Raw genomic sequence first — 11,505 nt, forward strand, 5'->3', positions numbered from 1 at the left:
GAAAAAAGTGAAAAACGGTCATAGTATAGCATGTCGGAAAAAAGTGAAAAAATGGTCATAGTATAGCATGTCGAAAAAAAGAAAAAAAAGTCAAAAAACAGTCATAGTATATTATGTCGAAAACAGTCATAGTATAGCCTGTTGAAAACAGTGATAGTATAGCCTGTCAAAAAAAGTGAAAAACGGTCATAGTATAGCATGTCAAAAAAAGTAAAAAAAACAGTCATAGTATAGCATGTCGAAAAAAGTGAAAAAACAGTCATAGTATATTATGTCGAAAACAGTCATAGTATAGCCTGTCGAAAACAGTCATAGTATAGCCTGTCGAAAAAAGTGAAAAACGGTCATAGTATAGCATGTCGGAAAAAAGTGAAAAAATGGTCATAGTATAGCATGTCGAAAAAAGTCAAAAAACAGTCATAGTATATTATGTCGAAAACAGTCATAGTATAGCCTGTCAAAAAAAGTTAAAAACGGTCATAGTATCGCATGTCGAAAAAAGTAAAAAAACAGTCATAGTATATTATGTCAAAAACAGTCATAGTATAGCCTGTCGAAAACAGTCATGATATAGCCTGTCGAAAAAAATAAAAAACAGTCATAGTATAGCATGTTGAAAAAAGTAAAAAAAACAGTCATAGTAATATGTCGATAAATGGAAAAAAACAGTCATAGTATAGCCTGTCGAAAAAAGTGAAAAACGGTCATAGTATATTATGTCGAAAACCGTCATAGTATAGCCTGTCGAAAACAGTCATAGTATAGCCTGTCAAAAAAAGTGAAAAACGGTCATAGTATAACCTGTCGAAAAAAGTGAAAAACGGTCATATTATAGCATGTCGAAAACAGTCATAGTATAGCCTGTCGAAAAAAGTGAAAAACGGTCATAGTATAGCATGTCGAAAAAAGTAAAAAAACAGCCATAGTATATTATGTCAAAAACAGTCATAGTATAGCCTGTTGAAAAGATTGATAGTGTAGCATGTCGAAAAAAACAAAAAACAGTCATAGTATAGCATGTCGAAAAGTGAAAAAAACTGTCATAGTTTACTATGTCTAAAAAAGTCATAGTAACAGTATTTTGGGACTGATGGACACATCGACATTAGACTAGCTGAGCAACTGCCGGGGATTGAACCCACAACCCTCTGATTGAAAGGCAGCCATGCTCTCCATTTAGCCACGGACACCGTGTGTAGCATGTAGAAAACAGTCATTGTATAGCATGTCAAAAAAAAGAAAAAACAGTCATAGTATAGCATGTCGAAAAAAAGAAAAAAAAGTCAAAAAACAGTCATAGTATATTATGTCGAAAACAGTCATAGTATAGCCTGTCGAAAATAGTCATAGTATAGCCTGTCGAAAAAAGTGAAAAACGGTCATAGTATAGCATGTCGGAAAAAAGTGAAAAAATTGTCATAGTATAGCATGTCGAAAAAAGTCAAAAAACAGTCATAGTATATTATGTTGAAAACAGTCACAGTATAGCCTGTTGAAAACAGTGATAGTATAGCCTGTCAAAAAAAGTGAAAAACGGTCATAGTATAGCATGTCGAAAAAAGTAAAAAAACAGCCATAGTATATTATGTCAAAAACAGTCATAGTATAGCCTGTTGAAAACAGTGATAGTATAGCATGTCGAAAAGTGAAAAAAACAGTCATAGTTTACTATGTCTAAAAAAGTCATAGTAACAGTATTTTGGGACTGATGGACACATTGACATTAGACTAGCTGAGCAACTGCTGGGGATTGAACCGACAACCCTCTGATTGAAAGGCAGCCATGCTCTCCATTTAGCCACGGACACCGTGTATAGCATGTAGAAAACAGTCATTGTATAGCATGTCAAAAAAAAGAAAAAACAGTCATAGTATAGCATGTCGAAAAAAAGAAAAAAAAGTCAAAAAACAGTCATAGTATATTATGTCGAAAACAGTCATAGTATAGCCTGTCGAAAATAGTCATAGTATAGCCTGTCGAAAAAAGTGAAAAACGGTCATAGTATAGCATGTCGGAAAAAAGTGAAAAAATGGTCATAGTATAGCATGTCGAAAAAAGTCAAAAAACAGTCATAGTATATTATGTTGAAAACAGTCACAGTATAGCCTGTTGAAAACAGTGATAGTATAGCCTGTCAAAAAAAGTGAAAAACGGTCATAGTATAGCATGTCAAAAAAAGTAAAAAAAACAGTCATAGTATAGCATGTCGAAAAAAGTAAAAAAACAGCCATAGTATATTATGTCAAAAACAGTCATAGTATAGCCTGTTGAAAACAGTGATAGTATAGCATGTCGAAAAAAACAAAAAACAGTCATAGTATAGCATGTCGAAAAGTGAAAAAAACTGTCATAGTTTACTATGTCTAAAAAAGTCATAGTAACAGTATTTTGGGACTGATGGACACATCGACATTAGACTAGCTGAGCAACTGCCGGGGATTGAACCGACAACCCTCTGATTGAAAGGCAGCCATGCTCTCCATTTAGCCACGGACACCGTGTGTAGCATGTAGAAAACAGTCATTGTATAGCATGTCAAAAAAAAGAAAAAACAGTCATAGTATAGCATGTCGAAAAAAAGAAAAAAAAGTCAAAAAACAGTCATAGTATATTATGTCGAAAACAGTCATAGTATAGCCTGTCGAAAAAAGTGAAAAACGGTCATAGTATAGCCTGTCGGAAACAGTCATAGTATAGCCTGTCGAAAAAAGTGAAAAACGGTCATAGTATAGCATGTCGGAAAAAAGTGAAAAAATGGTCATAGTATAGCATGTCGAAAAAAGTCAAAAAACAGTCATAGTATATTATGTCGAAAACAGTCATAGTATAGCCTGTTGAAAAAAGTGAAAAACGGTCATATTATAGCATGTCGAAAACAGTCATAGTATAGCCTGTCAAATAAAGTTAAAAACGGTCATAGTATCGCATGTCGAAAAAAGTAAAAAAACAGTCATAGTATATTATGTCAAAAACAGTCATAGTATAGCCTGTCGAAAACAGTCATGATATAGCCTGTCGAAAAAAATAAAAAACAGTCATAGTATAGCATGTTGAAAAAAGTAAAAAAAACAGTCATAGTAATATGTCGATAAATGGAAAAAAACAGTCATAGTATAGCCTGTCGAAAAAAGTGAAAAACGGTCATAGTATATTATGTCGAAAACCGTCATAGTATAGCCTGTCGAAAACAGTCATAGTATAGCCTGTCAAAAAAAGTGAAAAACGGTCATAGTATAACCTGTCGAAAAAAGTGAAAAACGGTCATATTATAGCATGTCGAAAACAGTCATAGTATAGCCTGTCGAAAAAAGTGAAAAACGGTCATAGTATAGCATGTCGAAAAAAGTAAAAAAACAGCCATAGTATATTATGTCAAAAACAGTCATAGTATAGCCTGTTGAAAACAGTGATAGTATAGCATGTCGAAAAGTGAAAAAAACAGTCATAGTTTACTATGTCTAAAAAAGTCATAGTAACAGTATTTTGGGACTGATGGACACATTGACATTAGACTAGCTGAGCAACTGCCGGGGATTGAACCGACAACCCTCTGATTGACAGGTAGCCATGCTCTCCATTTAGCCACGGACACCGTGTATAGCATGTAGAAAACAGTCATTGTATAGCATGTCAAAAAAAAGAAAAAACAGTCATAGTATAGCATGTCGAAAAAAAGAAAAAAAAGTGAAAAAACAGTCATAGTATATTATGTCGAAAACAGTCATAGTATAGCCTGTTGAAAACAGTGATAGTATAGCCTGTCAAAAAAAGTGAAAAACGGTCATAGTATAGCATGTCAAAAAAAGTAAAAAAAACAGTCATAGTATAGCATGTCGAAAAAAGTGAAAAAACAGTCATAGTATATTATGTCGAAAACAGTCATAGTATAGCCTGTCGAAAACAGTCATAGTATAGCCTGTCGAAAAAAGTGAAAAACGGTCATAGTATAGCATGTCGGAAAAAAGTGAAAAAATGGTCATAGTATAGCATGTCGAAAAAAGTCAAAAAACAGTCATAGTATATTATGTCGAAAACAGTCATAGTATAGCCTGTTGAAAAAAGTGAAAAACGGTCATATTATAGCATGTCGAAAACAGTCATAGTATAGCCTGTCAAAAAAAGTTAAAAACGGTCATAGTATCGCATGTCGAAAAAAGTAAAAAAACAGTCATAGTATATTATGTCAAAAACAGTCATAGTATAGCCTGTCGAAAACAGTCATGATATAGCCTGTCGAAAAAAATAAAAAACAGTCATAGTATAGCATGTTGAAAAAAGTAAAAAAAACAGTCATAGTAATATGTCGATAAATGGAAAAAAACAGTCATAGTATAGCCTGTCGAAAAAAGTGAAAAACGGTCATAGTATATTATGTCGAAAACCGTCATAGTATAGCCTGTCGAAAACAGTCATAGTATAGCCTGTCGAAAAAAGTGAAAAACGGTCATATTATAGCATGTCGAAAACAGTCATAGTATAGCCTGTCGAAAAAAGTGAAAAACGGTCATAGTATAGCATGTCGAAAAAAGTAAAAAAACAGCCATAGTATATTATGTCAAAAACAGTCATAGTATAGCCTGTTGAAAACAGTGATAGTATAGCATGTCGAAAAGTGAAAAAAACTGTCATAGTTTACTATGTCTAAAAAAGTCATAGTAACAGTATTTTGGGACTGATGGACACATCGACATTAGACTAGCTGAGCAACTGCCGGGGATTGAACCGACAACCCTCTGATTGAAAGGCAGCCATGCTCTCCATTTAGCCACGGACACCGTGTATAGCATGTAGAAAACAGTCATTGTATAGCATGTCAAAAAAAAGAAAAAAAAGTCAAAAAACAGTCATAGTATATTATGTCGAAAACAGTCATAGTATAGCCTGTCGAAAATAGTCATAGTATAGCCTGTCGAAAAAAGTGAAAAACGGTCATAGTATAGCATGTCGGAAAAAAGTGAAAAAATGGTCATAGTATAGCATGTCGAAAAAAGTCAAAAAACAGTCGTATATTATGTTGAAAACAGTCACAGTATAGCCTGTTGAAAACAGTGATAGTATAGCCTGTCAAAAAAAGTGAAAAACGGTCATAGTATAGCATGTCAAAAAAAGTAAAAAAAACAGTCATAGTATAGCATGTCGAAAAAAGTAAAAAAACAGCCATAGTATATTATGTCAAAAACAGTCATAGTATAGCCTGTTGAAAACAGTGATAGTGTAGCATGTCGAAAAAAACAAAAAACAGTCATAGTATAGCATGTCGAAAAGTGAAAAAAACTGTCATAGTTTACTATGTCTAAAAAAGTCATAGTAACAGTATTTTGGGACTGATGGACACATCGACATTAGACTAGCTGAGCAACTGCCGGGGATTGAACCGACAACCCTCTGATTGAAAGGCAGCCATGCTCTCCATTTAGCCACGGACACCGTGTATAGCATGTAGAAAACAGTCATTGTATAGCATGTCAAAAAAAAGAAAAAAAAGTCAAAAAACAGTCATAGTATATTATGTCGAAAACAGTCATAGTATAGCCTGTCGAAAATAGTCATAGTATAGCCTGTCGAAAAAAGTGAAAAACGGTCATAGTATAGCATGTCGGAAAAAAGTGAAAAAATGGTCATAGTATAGCATGTCGAAAAAAGTCAAAAAACAGTCATAGTATATTATGTTGAAAACAGTCACAGTATAGCCTGTTGAAAACAGTGATAGTATAGCCTGTCAAAAAAAGTGAAAAACGGTCATAGTATAGCATGTCAAAAAAAGTAAAAAAAACAGTCATAGTATAGCATGTCGAAAAAAGTAAAAAAACAGCCATAGTATATTATGTCAAAAACAGTCATAGTATAGCCTGTTGAAAACAGTGATAGTATAGCATGTCGAAAAAAACAAAAAACAGTCATAGTATAGCATGTCGAAAAGTGAAAAAAACTGTCATAGTTTACTATGTCTAAAAAAGTCATAGTAACAGTATTTTGGGACTGATGGACACATCGACATTAGACTAGCTGAGCAACTGCCGGGGATTGAACCGACAACCCTCTGATTGAAAGGCAGCCATGCTCTCCATTTAGCCACGGACACCGTGTGTAGTATGTAGAAAACAGTCATAGTATAGCATGTCGAAAAAAGTCAAAAAACAGTCATAGTATAGCATGTCGAAAACAGTCATAGCCTGTCGAAAACAGTTATAGTATAGCCTGTCGAAAAAAAGTGAAAAATGGTCATATTATAGCATGTCGAAAAATGTGAAAACGGTCATAGTATATCATGTCGAAAAAAGGAAAAAACAGTCATAGTATAGCATGTCGAAAACTGTCATAGTATAGCCTTTCGAAAAAAGTGAAAAACGGTCATAGTATAGCATGTCGAAAAAAGGAAAAAACAGTCATAGTATAGCATGTCGTAAAGTCATAGTATAGTATTTCAAAAAAAGGAAAAAACAGTCATAGTATAGCATGTCGAAAAATTAAAAAAACAGTCATAGTGTAGTCTGTCGAAAAATGAAAAAACAGTAATTGTATATCATGTCGAAAAAAGTGAAAAAAACAGTCATAGTATAGCGTGTTGAAAAATTTAAAAAACAGTCATAGTATAACATGTCGAAAACAGTCATAGTATAACATGTTGAAAAAAGTCATAGTATAGCATGTTTAAAACTCATAGTATAGCATGTTTAAAAAAGTCATAGTATAGCATTTCTACAAAAGTCATCGTATATCATGTTGAAAAAAGTCATTGTATAGTATTTCAAAAAAAGTCATAGACAGAACATGTGATGCCTGTTTAATTAGAGTAAAGACATTCATAGAAAATGTGCATCTTAATGTATGTTTTTTGTTTTGTTAAATATACTGAATAAGGTCAAATCTAAGAAAATGTAGTATGTAGAATGGTGGAAGAAAGGAACTCGCTCCAAACAAAAAAAAACGTCCCAAAAAAACATACCGTGATATCTTATACAATGTCACTATATTTTTTACAGTAAAAATCTGGCAACTGCAGCTGCTGGTAATTTTGCGTTAAGTTGCACTTTTCAATAAAGTATGGTAATATATCATACAGTTGTACTGTGATTTTCACTGAGAAGGTTCACAGTATAGTTGCTGTTTTTAAATTATTTACGGTGAACAGGTTTATAACATAGTAATTTACCGTAAAAACCCGAAAAGATCTGTGGGATACTTTCAGATTGTATTTTAGAAGGCTAACTTACAAAATATCAAATCAGGTCAAAATATCCATCATCATCACCTCCATGGGTGTGCAGGGTTGTAATATCTATAACAATATATCATATTTTATAAGATGATAACACATGCATGTATACCTTAAGCCAAGCTAGCGGCATTGTGGCTCTCAACTATCAGGTGGATTGCTATGGAATTATGGAACCACACATATCCAATGTCCACAGAGGATACATTTTAATGACAGTGGCTGATGGCGGTAGAGAGTCTTTAGTCTTTAATGTGACAGAAAGGTAACTAGCAACTATTGTAGTTGAATACATGCAGTAGAGTAAAAGTGAAAGATTTGAAGAACTGTAAATCACAATAAATTGTTTTGGCCAGACTTATCCTTTTGTAAACATTATTATTGTTAATGTGAGATTGTTTTTAAAATTATGATTGCTCTTAACATACATCAAAAAACAGTCATACAATTCATAAATACAACATTCTCAGAGTTTTATGATCCGATAGATTGTATAACATTTTTCACAGGAAAGGTCTGAATCTCAACTAGCACTGACTCTCTGAAGAGAGAGCCAATTAGAGCTGATCAGCAACAGCTGTGACACCTGCACAATGGGGTTATTTAACCTGCCATGTGGTACAGGCAACATGTTCTGTTGGTGACTGAAGCGATGGGAGCTTTTTGGACCTTGTTCATTTGCGTGCTGACTGTCTGGCTGACCAAAGGTATTTATAGTTGTTCTGCTTGAAGCTTGTATTCAAGAAATTGGTCGTTAAGTATAGCAAAATATAGGCATGCTAATTTCTGAAATGCCATTTTAACAGTGACAAGTTTGTCTTATGTGCCATAAAACGGCAAAAAAGATTTGATGAACAGCAACTACTGTGTCCATAGGCTCCTGTTTGCCTGTTGGTGGCTCAACTGAAAGCAGTGATAATGGGCTGCAGAGGATAATGAGAGGTAAGAATATTGGCGACTATTTGAGATTTCCTGAGCTTTTTCCTGACATTACATTTCCTTCCTACTATAGATCTGCCTCCCAATGACTTCTCCATAAAGAAGGCCCTTACACTCCACCATTCACATAAGTCCATGTCTCTGCGAGAGTATTAAAAAAAGGTGAGCAGGTTCTGCTTAATCCTATTGGAAAAATACACGCTTGTGTACGGCTCAGGTTCCTGGTGTCATAATGTGGCTAATTAAGTTTTCATTAATGCTTTGTCTTTGGATTCCAATGAAATGTCTAAGCTACATTGACCATAAGATTTCAGGTATACAGTTACTGCATATTTATCATCGGACACTGTAAGAGTTCAATACATGTACTTTTGTTGTAGTAAAACATGTATATATTTAAGGCCAAATATTGAGAGCAAGTGTTTGCTTTAAGTCTATGAACACAGAATTTAATTGTTTGTTAATCGAATGCCTTTATTTCAGTGGAACTGGAAACCAAGGAAGTGGATGTCAATGTGTCAGCTGTCGTACTGAAAGTTGTTGTTGTTGTTGTTGTTGTTGTTGTTGTTGTTGTTGTTGAAAGCAACAGCTATTTGGCGGGCGCCTCTGCGCCAAGGGCAACCACGCCCTGGCCGACGGCCTCGGCGCCAAGGGCAACCACTCCCTGGCCGCCGGCCTCGGCGCCAAGGGCAACCGCTCCCTGCCGACGGCCACGTCTATTCATACAGTAGGGTTTAGGGTGCAGAAGAGTTGCTTTTGCATCTTAAGTTCTTTCTGCTTGTACGTACTGTTGTATCTGCTTTGAATACAATTTTTAAATATTTTGGTTTCCCTATTTCTCTGGGGGGAGAAGGCTATTTTAGAAGGCTAACTTACGAAATGTCAAAACATCCAACATTGGTATGTGTATTGACCTGATTTGTTTTGCGAGTATTCACTTCTACTGTATTGATGCAGCATCCCAGCTTTGTTGAAATGTCTTAAATACAGCATAAGTGACATGGGAAGTACAGGCACAAAATGTTTTTTTCAGTTTTATCCCAAGGTCTAACAAAACACACACTTGATTATTGTGATGCCAAAATTTATACAAAAAAATTCTGAAATTGATCAACTCTCCTTCTGAGAACAATCTGCAGCTACTTGAGCCTCTTCATTTTACTTTTAAGTTTAATTTAATGTTGCCTTAAGCCTCAAAGCAATATGAATTTCTTCACCATTTAGTTGACAGGTTTTTTTTTTTTTTTTTTTTTTTTTTTTTCCCATGGTAATGAGTATCGAATTATGCAAGAAAATACTTTAAAAAAATGTTTGTACTTTTGGAGAAAAAACTGCATTAAACCCTAAGGAGCTCAAGATTTCAAAATATCTCTTCCAATGTTTAAACTACACACTCCACTATAACAGATACCACTTTAAAAGCTACTTCACAGATCTTTGTCTTTAAAGTATAAACTTAAATTGAAATCGATCATTCCAACTTCCATATGCTTATCTCAGCAAGGCCGTCAGACTGACTCCTTAAGACTCTTCACGTTGGCTCTAAAACCTGGTACTGTCAAAACAGTTTTTGGTTTGTGTCTCTTTATGTAATGGTCCATGTATAACCTCAACACGGATTCACAATCATGTTATTTATATCACTATTTTCAGGACAAGCTCAGAGTATGTATACTACAGTGATGCCACATGAACGTGTATATAGATCACCATTAAAGAAAGGGAAATTAATTCTGATATGAACTCAAATGACACATATTACGATAATACAGGCTTTTGAAATTTGTTTTTGAAAATTGCTATTTAAGCATCATTTGATCTGTAACCAATTTAATTATAGCGTTGTGATCACTGGAATAATTCTGCACCATATTACACTGCAACACGCCAAGTGAAGGTACATGTGCTGTGCTGCTGCCAGAGAACGTCACATGCACTCTTCACCAAAAAGATCTACCAGTGGTGGGACAACATTGTGACTGATTATTTATAGATCGACGGCTGATTGTTTTATTCCACCATTGTGTCTGGCAGGAACATAGTTCCAAACAAGTGGTGAGCGAGTGTGTGTTTGCCCCCGTAGCTGCGTCTACGGTGTGTAGATAGATACTGAATTGTAAGTCGCTTTAGGTGTGTGTGTGTGTGTGTGTGTGTGTGTGTGTGTGTGTGTGTGTGTGTGTGTGTGTGTCACTTCTTGAAGCAATGTATAGGCCACACCTAAAGACAGCATGACAAGTCTCTTTTTCTTAACGAGTTACAACCGATCACACATCTGACTCTTATTGCTAGAAGTGAAGGCAGACGCCGGATCCCAGTGCCACAACAAGATAAATGAAATCAAATTAAAGATAACTTCTTAGTGGGACCGAGGGACCAAGCCGAAGCTCTTTGTAAAAACAACAAACGCAGACGTCTCAAACGTGAGCTTCCCTCATTCTCCACATGCTGACGATCTCGAGGTGTTCCTGAGGGCTGATGATGCTGTGCAGCGCTGCCTGTCGTCATAACAACAAACTCACAACAACAAAATCAGGAAATCTGAAAACATTCATCACCGTCTAACCAGGACAAGACAACTCAGCTTCTGTATTAAACACTGAAAACCACAGGCAGTTTGTTTAGAGCAAGACGGACGCCGTTACCAGTGCGCTGAAACACGGCGGCAGCAAGACGTCACAATCCAAACCAGGACTGAACCGGATCTTTGACAGACACGACTGTACAGGACTGGCTTCTGTCAGTGAGTGCAGGTTTCAAAAGGTTATCTGAAAAGACTGCTGCTACAGAATATTTTGGGTAGTTTAGCTTCACAGTCAGAAGACATTACATGACATGTTCGGATCCACAGGCAGGATCCACCCAGACCCCCCTACAGAGGTCAGAGTATCCCCAAATGCTGGACTTGCCCGTGCCTACGGACACTGGTAAACAGTAACTCTGTGAATATCTTTAGGGCTTTTATTGTGAAAGGTAAGAACGCAAGGAGTGGATCTGGTGTGCTTTGTCACTGTTAAAAAGAACACTAAAGTGTGTGTTTTTGAATGTGTCCGTTCCACACAACGTCATTGGTTGATGCCTTTATTTGGATTGCAAAAGCTCCAAAAAATCCACCTCGTTCCCTTTCTCACTATAATAATCACGTTCTGTGTGAAAAAAGTCAAGAAATGCACAAATGAAGCACCCCTGCTGTGTAACGGCCTCAACAGTCTCTCAGTGTGTTTAGCAGCCCAAATCTTCATCACTTTAAAAGAAGGCATTAAGCATTTTCTTCATCAAAACAAGAAGACAAGCACATGGTTGACATTTGAATAACACATACACACTTTTTCCAAGAAAAATACCTTTTTAT

At 35.6% G+C, this 11,505-nt stretch overlaps 1 long non-coding RNA gene across 1 annotated transcript; it reads left to right on the plus strand.

Annotated features, from left to right (window-relative positions):
• Positions 1 to 7,856: 7,856 nt before the first annotated feature.
• On the plus strand, positions 7,857 to 8,723 carry LOC137887380 (uncharacterized). Its single transcript, XR_011105054.1, has 4 exons — positions 7,857 to 7,924; positions 8,094 to 8,159; positions 8,230 to 8,318; positions 8,640 to 8,723. It is a non-coding gene; the product is annotated as an uncharacterized lncRNA (long non-coding RNA).
• The last annotated feature ends 2,782 nt before the right edge of the window (positions 8,724 to 11,505 follow it).

This window comes from Cebidichthys violaceus, unplaced genomic scaffold (genome assembly GCF_023349555.1).
Source record: "Cebidichthys violaceus isolate CVI_PGR_0920_01 unplaced genomic scaffold, fCebVio1.0.p SCAF_1, whole genome shotgun sequence".
Taxonomy (NCBI): Eukaryota; Metazoa; Chordata; class Actinopteri; order Perciformes; family Stichaeidae; genus Cebidichthys; species Cebidichthys violaceus.